This window comes from Cynoglossus semilaevis, chromosome W (assembly GCF_000523025.1).
Source record: "Cynoglossus semilaevis isolate Cse_v1.0 chromosome W, Cse_v1.0, whole genome shotgun sequence".
In the NCBI taxonomy this organism is placed as follows: Eukaryota; Metazoa; Chordata; class Actinopteri; order Pleuronectiformes; family Cynoglossidae; genus Cynoglossus; species Cynoglossus semilaevis.
The window spans coordinates 10,924,110-10,937,539 of NC_024327.1; the positions used below are offsets into that span (position 1 = coordinate 10,924,110).

Consider the following 13,430-nt stretch of genomic DNA (forward strand, 5'->3'; position numbering starts at 1 on the left):
CCCTGCCCTAAAGGGACATGGGGGGGGGAAAAAAAAGAAAAGAAACGTACATTATCTCGTGCGCACGATATACCTTCTCGTGAGCACGAGAAAGTATATCTAAGACATTTTGCCACAAATACATACAGGGTAATACGTTAAAAAAAACAATCTACGATACCGGCATGTCATGCGTGACATATGTACTGTACATATGGTGAGCATTTAATTAATGTAGGGTACCTCATTTAGACACAGGAGGGCACTGTTGTTGTTGTTCTACTGTTGATAACAGTGTAGGAAGGTTCGTGAAGTGTAAATACGTATATACGTAAATCATCCTCATCCTTCATCCTCCTCATCCTTTTGAGAGTACGCATACTAATAAAAACCTCATCCACTGAGCCCAATAATTGTAAAATCTCACCATGCCTCAAGCCAAGCATAAAGTACAATTCAACTGAATCGTGTAAACAAGCCATATTCGTCGCAGGTGGACTTTCATTTCATTAATTTCAATTTTATTTATAGAGCGCGTTTCATGCACAAAGCAAACTCAGTGTGCTTTACAGACATCACGTAATTACGTGAAAGTTATCACGAAATACATTGGTCCCTCTCCTATCGCAGTCGTTGCTTTTCAAGACCCAAGAAATGGGAAAATTGGCGTAGTAAAGTCGAGATAGTTATTAATGATTTACGTATATACGTATTTACCCTTCACGAACCTCCCTACACTGTTATCAACAGTCGAACAACAACAACAACAGTGCCCTCCTGTGTCTAACTGAGGTACCCTACATTAATTAAATGCTCACCATATATACAGTACATATGTCACACATGACATGCCGGTATTTTTGATTTCCCAACCGTACGTACTGTACATGATTTTCTTTTTTTAATGTATCACCATGTATGTATGTGTGGCAAAATGTCTTAGATTTACTTTCTTGTGCGCACGAGATACTTTCTTTTTTTCCCACAATGTCCCTTTAGGGGCTCCGTAGATTTTACCTTCTTTTCATCCCTTCATAATTAATTTTCAAGGATTGATTAATTTTTCACTTCAAGACGAGTGTTGGAAAGGGTTAAAATGTGTACTATTAAAGCTAGGACTCTCTCAGATCATTCAGTGGTATGCCTGTAACTTATGCCTCCTTATTATGATATGGCTACACGTCACTGGCGGCTCTCCCTCCTTATTTAGCGATCCTGCTTTCGTAACACTGTTAGAGGAAGAACTAAAGTTTTTTTTCTCAACCAGCGACACAACAGATGTTTCAGCTTCAATACTATGGGGGTCTTCAAAAGCCTTTATAAGGGGTGTGATCATTTCGTATACCTCAGCTAAAAGGAAAAAAACACTCAGACAACAGCTAGAGCTTGAATCTAAAATCTTCAATTTGGAGAACGAGCTTAAACACTCCCTGTCTAAATCAACACGGCTGAAACTGGATGCAACCCGCTTTGCTTTAGATAACCTTCTCACACAAAAAGCAGAAACTGCAATCTTCTATGCAAAGCACAGATTACTTGAGTCTGCTAATAAGCCAGGGAGACTGCTGACTCGTCTGGCAAAGGGCAGGGTCGATTCAAACATGATTCCCTCTCTAAAAGATGATAGAGGAGCTAAACACTATGAAAATAAACATATGGTTAATATCATGAAATGCTTCTATCAAAATCTGCATTCTCCAAAGCCCTGACTGCACTGGAGACCAGGCAAAATTTTTAGACCAAATACATCTCCCGACTCTATCAGCAGAAACTAGGGCCCAACTCTGCTGTCCAATTACTAAGGAGAAAGTCTATGAAATAATTAAATCTCTACCAGGCAGGAAAGCGCCAGGTCCGGATGGGTTCTGCCCGGAATTCTATAAGAAAATGGCCATGATTATAGTTGAGCCCCTCACCAGAATGTACATAGAGTATTTCGAGCGTGGCACTCTACCCCCAACACTCAACTTGGCCAATATTTCACTTAACCTAAAAAATGGCAAACCCTCAGATTGTTGTTCTTCCTACAGGCCAATAAGTCTGATTGTAAACTGCTATCAAAACTTCTTGCCCATAGATTAGAGGTGTATCTCCCTACTCTGATTAAACCTGATCAGACAGGCTTTATCAGGCACAGGTTCTCAGACTCAAATGTCCGACGTCTTCTCAATGTGATTCAGTATGCTAATCTCAGTCAAGAGAGGATTTTATGCGTAGCTCTAGATGCGGCTAAAGCCTTTGACAGGGTCAAATTTAAATACCTTTTTGAGGTTCTACAGAGGTTTGGTTTGGGGCCTGACTTTATCAAATGGGTGGAGCTGCTCTACAGCACCCCCATGGCGAGAGTGCTGGTCAATGGTTATGCCTCAGAGGCCTTTAATCTTGGTCGGGGCACAAGACAGGGTTGTCCCCTGTCCCCTCTGCTATTTGCTTTAGTCATCGAGCCACTGGCAGAGGCAATTAGATGCGCTGATGAGATATCTGGGGTCATGCTAGGTGGCTGTGTTCACAAACTGGCTCTGTATGCTGATGATATTATTTTGTTTCTGACCAAGCCTGAAACCTCTATCCATGCCCTCATATCAGCTATAAAGTTATTTGGAAGCTTCTCAGGTTACAAAATTAATTAAGTCTGAGGCTTTGCCTCTGGGGGACTTTGGGGATAAAAGTTATCTGCCAAATTTCCCTTTCAAATGGTCAGATTCTGCTTTCACATATCTAGGTGTCAGTATCTCTGCAAATTTAAATAATCTGTTCAAGCTCAATTTTGTCCCCATTTTATCTTCCATCAAAAACAATCTGCTCAGGTGGCATCAACTCCCCCTCTCCTGGATGGGCAGAATAAGTCTAATTAAAATGAATGTTCTCCCAAGAATTCTTTACCCAATGCGAATGCTCCTTCTGAGGATAAATAACTCTGTATTCTCTGACATCGATAAAGCGGTTTCTAAATTTATCTGGCATGGGAAAAAAGCACGTCACAGTCTTAAGGTACTGCGGCTACCAAAGGAGAGGGGTGGTCTTTCAATGCCCGACTTTCGGTTGTACAACTGGGCATGTCATATGCATATTGTTTTAGGGTGGCTTAGACATTTTTTGGATTCTGGACAGTAACCTCCCATTGTCTCCCCTCCTTGTCTCAACCTAGCCTTGTTGCTAATGGAACGTCTCTGCTCCCAGTCGAGGCCAAAAAAAGCCCACTTATGCTGAACACAATCAAAACTTGGGAGAGGATCTTGAACTTTTTCAAGGTTAAGGGTCCCACTCTAGCCCTACACCCCATGTTACAGAATAGGACCTTTCCCCCAGGTCTGGGCACAAACATATTTCTATGTTGGTACAACCATGGTATTAGAACTTTTGCAGATATACTTGAGAATGGAAATTTGTTGTCTTTTAAACAGCTTAAAGCCAAATTTAGTATACCATCTAAACACTTTTTTGGCTATCTACAGGTCAGACATTACATTTTTAGTTGAGGTCCTCCAGAAGCCCACACAATAGCCTCAGATATTGACTCTTTTTTACTATAGTGCTGCCAAAACAGGAAAATAATTTCCTATTTCTACAAAAAAATTACAATCCCTCATTCCGTGTAATATTGACAAAATTAAAAGCGTATGGAACAAAGATTTGGCAACTGAGTATAAGGAGGAGGCGTGGCTCCAAGCTATGGAATCAATAAGCAAAACCTTCCTGTGTAACAGGTTGACGGAGTCTCAATATAGGATCCTTCATAGAGTACAACGCACACCCCAATCTATGAACATTTTCTATCCTGAGAATAGTCCATGTGCTAAATGCAAGCAGGAAGTTGGATCTTACATGCATTGCTTTTGACACTGCCCTTCGATATCAGCATTTTGGGGAAAAGTCTCCAAGGAAATTGATTTAATTCTTGGTAAGAACATACAAATAAATCCTGGTTTGTTTCTATTAGGACTTTTGAAAGAATGATTGCCTTTATCAAAATTACAGCAAAAACTCCTGTATAAGCTCCTTTGGTTAGCCAGGAGATGTATTCTTTTTCAGTGGATCAAACCCACTGTTAACCAGTGGTGTGGAGAAATATTCAAAGTTCTATCAATGGAGCACCTGAGTTCAGTTTTAAAGGGGAACGAAGGGCATTTTAAGAAGCTGTGGGGACCTTTTCTGGATCGCTTTCCAGAAGATATTAGAATCTTAATCCATAGGGGGCACCCCAGTGTTAACTGGTGCCCTTTCTACTGTTCCGTACCAGACTAATACTGCTTTCGGGTACTATTCCTATTCTACTGCCATAGCTGCTCGCCGATCCACATGTGATCCCTATACTGTGCGTGTTGTGAGATCTGTTCATGTAAGGCCATGTACAGTACTATAATACTTTATTACTTTTCGTTTACACATCTCCTATCTTGATTAACTGTATGGTATATTCAGCTTGCTCATACCAACCACCACTGCTGTCATGTATGTTCTGTGTGTTATGTGTTTGTCTTAAAACTCAATAAAAACTGTCAAAAAACAAAAACAAAACACTTGCTTTCAATGTTCACATTTACAAATGCTGAGTTCTTACATTGTCACCAGGCAATGACAATATACAGGATCAGCTGTCACTACAATAAAAAATCTTGAACCAAACTCACTACTTTATTTTTCAGTTTTTATATGTCTTAACTAAACCTGTACTTTTTCCTCAACATCTCGTGTTCATTGTCCAACATGCTACTGCTGTTATAATTTGCTGCCCTAACCACAAAACATCACAACATGTTTGGCAACATGTCTGATCTGGAAGACATTTTTCTCTGTAGTTGTTCCTGCTGCGCTGGTTCTGTTTTCTGTGTTGTCAGTAGGACAGAAAGCCCCCACCTCTATCACTGTGACACTGCGCGGAGCCCAGACAAGTAGAGTGGGATCTCTCAGCCCAGGTGCATGGTGAGACTGTTAGACCAGCTCCTACCTATGATCCTAAGGTGTGTCATATGAAGCATCTGATAGGAATATTGAACACTGTGCCACTGTTTTTATTCCACATCACTGGTGTCAAAGGTAGTTGCTTCACTGGGTACATTTCCTCACACCAAATTATATATACTTGCATGTAACATTACTGTTACAAAGTAACTTTCTGAAGGCTTCAAGAATGACAATTCTTCAGTTTAGTTCAAACTATGTGAAGGAGCAGCTTGAAGCTTCTTTCAACAGTGGTTTTAAACCAAACCAGTCCAAAACATTGGAAAACACTATACAAACCACACTGCCAAGTTACCACTGAGGTGGTAACTTGACAGCTGGTGGACTCAAACCAGCAGTCTTGTGCACACAGGTCAGCTTCCTTAACCACTAAGCCACCACTGCCCTAATAGGCCTTAGCATTGACTATTGCCTAGAAAGTTCATGTTGCACTGTGTTTGTAGCTACATTATGAGCAAGTAAAGACTGTGACAGCTTTAAATTAAAAAAATTAAGATGAATTACAAACTTTTTGTGTCTATTTTTTTATTAAGCACACAGCATAAACTTGGCCAGACTCGACAGAAAGTTACCTTTTTGAACAGTAAATAGCTACTTGTATATTGGATATAGCTAAAGATAAACAATATATATCCTACACCAAAACAAATTTCTAAAAAAGAACAATTCAGTGCCTTTGAGTTTTGTTTTGTCCTAAAATGTTAACCTGTTATTTTACATTTCTGATCAGTTCCTGAATTCTATTGTGTCTGTTTACAGCTGTGAAAACCTTTTGTGGTTGCTGACCCACTACCTGATGCATTTTGGTTCTGAGACATCTGAGAGCTTGATCCCGTCTGATGATCCTGTGCCCTAATTGGTGATGTAAACAATACCAGACAACGTGGAGAACTGCCTGACCACCTACAGAGGGCGCCTTCCCACAGATACCCAGACTAAGTGACATCAATCTCAGCTGCCCCCCCAGACTCTGACATGAACCCTAAATATTTCTCTGTGTACAGCATTTAAAAAAAGTTACGTTCCAGGTAAGTACATAACATTGAAATATTTTTGGCACACCCGGAATTCAACTTTGAAGATATTAGCAATGCACAAAGACTCTGTTTCAGAATATTTGTGACGCAGCATTTCTGAGAAATAATTGTTTATACTACACTAAAAAGACTAAATCTATCAGCCAGTCCATAAATGACATAGTATCTAGGTAGTACCCAAATTTCAGGCTTGAACCTATTGTATATACCATAACAAAAATCCCCCAATTTCATAATGAACACCAAAGTCACAATTTTTTCTCCCTCAAGACATGACCATCAAATTTATACAATTTTGGTCTTGAAAGCAGGGTTATTGTCATACCTGCTGCAGCGCTGCAATCAAGCAATTGGCCCCACCTGCGCTCCCCGGCTGTCGCTGATGAGTGAGCAGTGTATTTAAGCGGCAGCCACACACTCCCCGCTGCCAGATCGTCTCGTCCGTTCACGGAGGCTACACGTTCCAGTTCCAGTTGTGGAGTTTCCCTGTAGTCCTACAGTTACCCGTCGCGACGATCCACGGCCAGTCTCATCGGCGCTGTGGACGACATTCCTCTCGCCGTCTTTTGAGGAGAGTTTCTGCCGGCTCAGCCGTTCGGTTCCTGACTCCGCTGTCCAGAGGGAATCCGCCGCGGTGACGTCACTCCCGCGGGATTCCCTAGCAAGTAAGAGTAGCTGCGATAGCCATTGGATCTCTAAGTGGAGATCGCGTTTTTTTCAAGAGATTTTTTGCTCCAAGTGGAGACTTCCTTTGTTTAAAGACTCTTTCATTACTGACTGATCCTGCAATAAACTTTTGGAAAGAGCTTCTGCCTTAGTGTGTTGCATTTGGGTCCAAAAGTCCGACGTTCCTGACAGTACGATCTGGCCAGAATGGACCCAGCACACACGAGCCAGGATGGGGCAGAGACCGTCCCTCTGTCCCAACAAGACTCTAATTGTGGCCGTCCAGGGTTTGTGCACTGCTTTCGCCACACAGGATCAGAGGGTGGCTGCACTCCCTGCCCCGGTGCAACAGCTCACTGTTGCTCTGACTCAGCCAGTCGCCTCGCCTCCATCGCCACCTTCTAATCTGGGGGTTACCACTTCCTCCTCGCCCCTCCACGGTCTAGGTTGGGAGCCCAAGGTGGGCTCTCCGGAGCGCTACGCAGGAGATCCTGAGGTGTGTGGTCCGTTCATCACCAACTGCAGCATCCTGTTCGCCCTCCAGCTGCACACTTTTGCAACGGAGGCAGCGAGCAGCATCCTGTTCGCCATCAACCACCTTACAGGGAGGGCTTGGTTGTGGGGAATGGCAGAGTGGGATCTCCAGACCCCAGCCTGCACCTCCTTTTTAAATTTTTTGCTTGCTGGAGGTTCGTCAAGGGACAGGCTCCGTCTCGGATTATGCCATTGACTTCTGCATTAAGGCGAGGCAGAGCGAGTGGAATGAACCTGCTTTGTGCGACGCTTTTCTCCGGGGTCTGAACTCAAGCATCAAGGACGAGCTGGTTTCGCATGATCTCCCCACGACTCTGGACGCAATCATTGAACTTACCTGCCGCATTGATAGACGCATTCAGGCGAGTCCACTGATTTGGAGCTTGTGTGCCAGGGCAGTGAGAGGAGCCTTGAGCCGATGCAGGTGGGGAGTCGCCGTCCCAAGGGGAGTTTATGTCGGTATTGTGGCCAATCCGGACATTTCTTTTCCAGATGTCCATTAAAGGAGCAGGCTCAGGAAGGAATTCTGGTGAGCCCAACGATGTCTTCCTCCCTTCCACGTCCATATATGGCTGCCCAGCTACTAGTTGCGGGGGAGGTCCATCCTGTCAAAGCTTTGATAGACTCAGGTTTTGATGTCAACATAATGGACATCCAACTGGCAAGACAGTTGGGACTAGGGGGTGACCCATTACCCAATCCGACCCCAGCTCAGGCATTGGATGGGCACATCTTAGGAACCATCACCCACACAACCGGGCCTGTTGAGCTCTTGATAACAGGCAACCACTGAGAGGCGGTTCAATTCCACATTCTGCCTTCTCCCGTCCATCCGATCATTCTGGGGCTCCCATGGCTAACCAAGCACAATCCTCATCTTCAATCAAATCAATCAATCAAATTTTATTTATATAGCCCACATTTACAAAACACAGTTTGTCACATGGGGCTTCACAGGGTTGGTAACATCCTCTGTCCTTAGACCGTCAGCCAGGGTAAGGAAAAACTACCGAAAGAGAAACCCTTTCAACAGGGAGAAAAGAGAAAGGTAGAAACCTTAGGGAGAACCACAGGTGACGGATCCACTCCCTGGACGGACAGACGTGCAATAGATGTTATCAGAACATACATTGTACAAATACATAAAAACCAATGAAGAAAAAAAAGCTGCAGTAGTGGTAGTGGCAGTAGTCCTGTGCTCCTCCTGTTCACCGGTGGCAGCAGAACTGTAAAAGAGTGGGACCAGTTTCCTAAGTGTATACATGGTGGTCGGTATGAATATAGGACAGGACAGAAGAATAAAGTAAGACCGTAGAGTCTGTGTCCTCATTATAAGTGCAAGATGAAGTGAAATGAAATGAAATGCAATGCAATGCAATGCCCCCCAGCAGTCTAGGCCTATAGCAGCATCTTTTTAGACTGTTCTAGTCGGGGCATGTTTAATCTAATTTAGGCTATAGGCTATACTATACAAATGGGTTTTGAGTCTCACTTTAAAGGACGAGACAGAATCTGACTCTCTTACTGAGAGTGGGAGCTGGTTCCACAGGAGAGGAGCCTGGTAACTAAAAGTTCTACCACCCGTTCTATTTTTATTTATTTTAGGGATGACCAATAGATTCGAATTTTGGGAGCGCAGTGATCTATTTGGTTTGTATGGGGTAATTAAATCACAAATGTATAATGGGGCTTGATTATTTAGGGCCTTGTATGTGATTAAAAGTATTTTAAAGTCTATTCTACTTTTTACTGGGAGCCAGTGTATTGAAGCCAAGACGGGGGTTATATGTTCTCGTCTTCTAGTTCCGGTCAGTATGCGTGCTGCCGCATTCTGGACCAGTTGAAGGCTTCTTAAGGACTTATTGGGACATCCTGATAGTAGCGAATTGCAATAATCCAGCCTGGAGGTTATAAAGGCATGGATTAGTTTTTCAGAATCTGGTCGTGATAACATTTTTCTAATGGATTTAATGTTACGTAGGTGGTAGAAGGCTGTTCTACAGGTTTGGTTAATATGTTTTTGTAGTGATAAATCCTGATCAAACAGGACACCCAGGTTCCTTGCTTTACCACAGGGGACTGGGGTAGAACTACCTATGGTTATAGTTAGATTTGACAATGGTGCTCTTATATGTTTAGGCCCTAAAACTATGACCTCAGTTTTTTCTGTGTTAAGCATTAGAAAATTCTGGGTCATCCATGTCAGAATGTCTCTAAGACAATCTTGGATTTTAATTAAGGGGTTTGGGTCATCTGGCCGTACCGATACATACAATTGGGTGTCATCTGCATAGCAATGAAAGTTTATGTTGTGCTTCCTGATGATGTTGCCTAGTGGCAGCATGTACAAAGTGAAAAGAATTGGGCCAAGCACGGAACCCTGAGGAACTCCATAGTTCACTTTAGTGAGTATGGAGGATTCCTCATTTACGTTAACAAATTGAAACCTGTTCGACAAATAGGATTTGAACCAGGCAAGTGCTGATCCTTTAATCCCGACATCTTTTTCCAGCCTATGTAACAGGATCTCACGGTCAATTGTGTCGAACGCTGCGCTGAGATCCAGAAGGACCAGGATAGACGCCAGTCCCTTATCAGAGGCCACGAGAACATCATTTTGTACTCTCAATAGTGCAGTCTCTGTGCTATGATGGGTTCTAAACCCAGATTGAAATTTTTCAAATAGATTATTGTCATGCAGATGATCACACAATTGGGAAGCGACAGCTTTTTCTAAGATTTTAGAAATAAAAGGTAAATTTGAAATGGGCCTATAATTAGCTAGAGTGCCAGCGTCCAGAGAAGGCTTTTTAAGTAATGGTTTAATTACTGCTATTTTGAATGCCTCTGGGACACAGCCACTCAGTAGGGACATATTTATTTGTTGTAATATTATGTGACCTATTTGGGGAAGGGACTCTTTAACTAGTCTAGCTGGTATAGGATCCAGCTGACAGGTGGTTGATTTAGCAGCGGAGACCAGAGACCTTAGCTCGGGGAGATTTAAAGGGTTAAATTCATTTAATTGTAAGATTGGAGTCACCATTGTGTCTAGGTTATTCATGCTAAACTGCATTTTGGTCATGTGTGGAGGAAGGAGGTGATTAATTTTATCTCTGATTTTATCTATTTTGTCATTAAAAAATGTTAAAAAGTCGTTACTACGCAGAGATAGAGGTATTTTTGGGTTGATTACATTTTGGCTCTCTGTCAGCCTGGCTACAGTGCTGAAAAGGAACCTGGGATTGCTCTTATTTTTGTCTATTAACTCTGAGTAATAAGTTGTTTTTGCATGTTTCAGAGCTCTTTTGTAATTATCAAAGCTGTTCCTCCACAGGACATAGTGACTGTCGTTATGTGTGGAACGCCATGCTCTTTCTAATCTCCTTGTTTCTAATTTTAAGGCGCGAGTTTGGGTATTAAACCATGGGGCGGATTTATTTTGAGACATAATTCTCTTTTTTAGGGGGGCTACATTGTCTATGACAGTTTTTAAAGTTAAGTTTGTTTTATTTACTATATCATTAAATTTTGTGGGGGATATTGTCATGTAATTTTCTAAATCTGAATCTGTGTAACAGAAACTTGACTGAAGGGCAGAAGAGAGCTGTTCGTGGAACTGTTGCACGGAGCTCTCAGATAAACAGCGACTATAATAATGGTGCTGTCTAGAATTATGAGCGTGTGTGGCTATAAATTCAAAAGAGATGAGAAAATGATCAGACAGAAGGGGATTTTCATTAAATACCACCATGTTATATATGTCAATGCCATAGGTTAGAATAAGGTCTAGGGTGTGCTTGTGGCGGTGAGTAGGTTTGTTAACCTGTTGTTTGAAGCCAATTGAGTCGAGCAGAGCTTTAAAGGATGAGCTCAGACTGTCATTGGCTACATCTATGTGGATGTTAAAATCGCCGACTATGATAATTCTGTCAGAACAGAGAACTAATTCTGACAAAAAATCTGCAAATTCAGCTAAGAAATCAGAGCATGAATTTGGTAATTTCCTAATTGTCATGTTTGGGATTTAATCAACTTTGTCAGATTTCTGGAAAGGAGAGAAGCTCCATCCAGGGTGGGATGAACACCATCCCTATTTATCAGACCAGGATTCAGCACTCATATGTGTTAAATTTCATCAACTCAGAGTGTTCTTTCAACTCTGTCATGTTTAACTCTTTCAAAAGTGTTGTTTTAACTCAATCTAGAGTGGACCAATATAGACACTTTGAAAGTGTTGAATTCAACTCTCTAGGAGTTGAATTAACACTTCCAAATTTACTGTGTACCATTCCTACTTTGATTACCTGTCCTGCACTCCTTTGCCCAGTGGCCTTGTTCACCACATTTCCTACAAACATTATTAGATCTATGTCTGTTTCCCTTTCTATCTTGGTTCTCTGTGTTTGACACTGTGCTTGTTTACACCTACATCTAGGCCTCTCACCATATAGTCATTGTCAAACATGTCATGGTCTGTGACAGATCTTATTCTGTGCTCCATGCTGTTTTCAACCAGTTTAGCTGCACCAATTAGCATATCAGAAGTATATGTTGCACCCTTCCATGTTGGAGATGTCAACTTTATGGCCTGTTGTTGGTGCCGAAAATTACGTTATTCAGTCACCACTGTTGTCATCTAACTGCCGCAGATAGAATGACCTGAAAAGAACCACACCTGACAACGTTGTACTTTTTACTCGCTGCTAGGGGGAGCAGAGAGACCAACAGCTTCGCAGAGTTGGCTCACCTAAGTCTCAAAGTGTATGAGGACTACAGCTCCTTTTATTGAGAAAGTTTCACAAATACTGGGCAGTTGTTTTTTTCTTTGAGTTTTACTCCCAGGGCAAAGGTCATCTGATTCCCATACTTGGTGAGAAACAGACCTCATCCTTTATTTACCTGCATAGTAAAAATCCTTTTAGGGGTATCTACTCCTGTCCAGCAGACCATTATTTACCACACTTAGATAGATAACAGTTTATGGTTCACCACACTTTGGTTTAACACACTTTGGTAACTAACTATAAATTCTATTTACATTTCCCTCCTGTTTATCAAAGTTAACACATCACAAGTTCATCATCACAATATCATTTCAAACAGATTTTCAACATTGGAATCTTACATGAGTGTCAACAATCTTCACGTCATCATAAGGACCATTGTGGTCTGGGTCTTAGCCTGTTAGTCTTTGATAGTCAGTTTCAAACAAGTATGCTCCAACTGCTTTCTCAAGGACTCGTTCTGCCATGTTTCTTAGAAAAGGTATACAACAACAAGTGTTGATACTACAATTCGATACGTTGATCCTCAGGCCATCACTGAGTACGTCTGCCGCTCCCCTAAACTGATGGGATGTGCTGAACTCTTCACTGACGCAGCCGATGCCTTGAGACGAGTAAGTCTATCCTACTTACTCCTCTTTGTAGTCAGACTTCCCCATACCAGGACAGGAAGACAGATCGTCCAAGTCTCGTACTTTGCAGTGGCTCAGGTGGATCCAGACGTTCCTTTCTGCAACCTTCACTGCAGTTGGCGTTGTTAGTATCACTTGGTATGGACCCTCCCACCTGGGGCTCGACCAGCACTTTCTCTTTATGGCCTTCACAAACACCCAGTCACCAGGCTTCACTGGTCTCATCTCCTGTGGAAGAGAAATTGTCGGACAGCAATTTGTTCTTTGCACTTCTTTCTGTGTTAACATTTGCTGCATATAGTCTGCTAATGTCCAGACTGAATCTGGGCCATCTTTTTCCTTTAGGTCCAAGTCTGGAATGCGGAAGTTTCTTCCATACAACATTTCAAATGGCGTCAAATTAGTACCTTCTGCTGGTAATATGTGCATATTTAGTTGTACTAAATCTACACACTCTGTCCATGTCCTTTTTGTTTCACGCATTGCCTTTATTAGCTTATTTTTTACAGTTCCATTAGTTCTTTCCACTAGTCCGGCTGACTGTGGATGATATACTGTGTGTCTTTTGAGATCTATTTTCAAATTATCTCCTACTCTGTCTATAATCTGATTCACAAAATGTGTTCCGTTATCACTTCTGATGATCTCTGGAACACCAAAAGTTGGTATTATTCGTTTACATATGGCTTTTGCCACAGTAATAGCATCTGGTGTTTTACATGGAAACAATTCAACCCATTTTGTTAAAGCGTCTATGATTACCAAACAGTATTCATATCCTTATTCAATTCCTTCCTTCCTTCCTTCCTTCCTTCCTTCCTTCCTTGCTTCCA

General features: G+C 42.0%; 1 protein-coding gene and 1 pseudogene across 3 annotated transcripts in view; both read right to left on the reverse strand.

Moving 5' to 3' along the window:
• LOC103397184 (long-chain-fatty-acid--CoA ligase 1-like) overlaps positions 1–2,560 on the reverse strand; it is a 22,873-nt pseudogene extending 20,313 nt beyond the window's left edge.
• The window catches only part of LOC103397188 (glutamine--fructose-6-phosphate aminotransferase [isomerizing] 1-like), a 561,006-nt gene that overhangs the window by 309,929 nt on the left and 237,647 nt on the right, over positions 1–13,430 (reverse strand). The window lies entirely within an intron of this gene.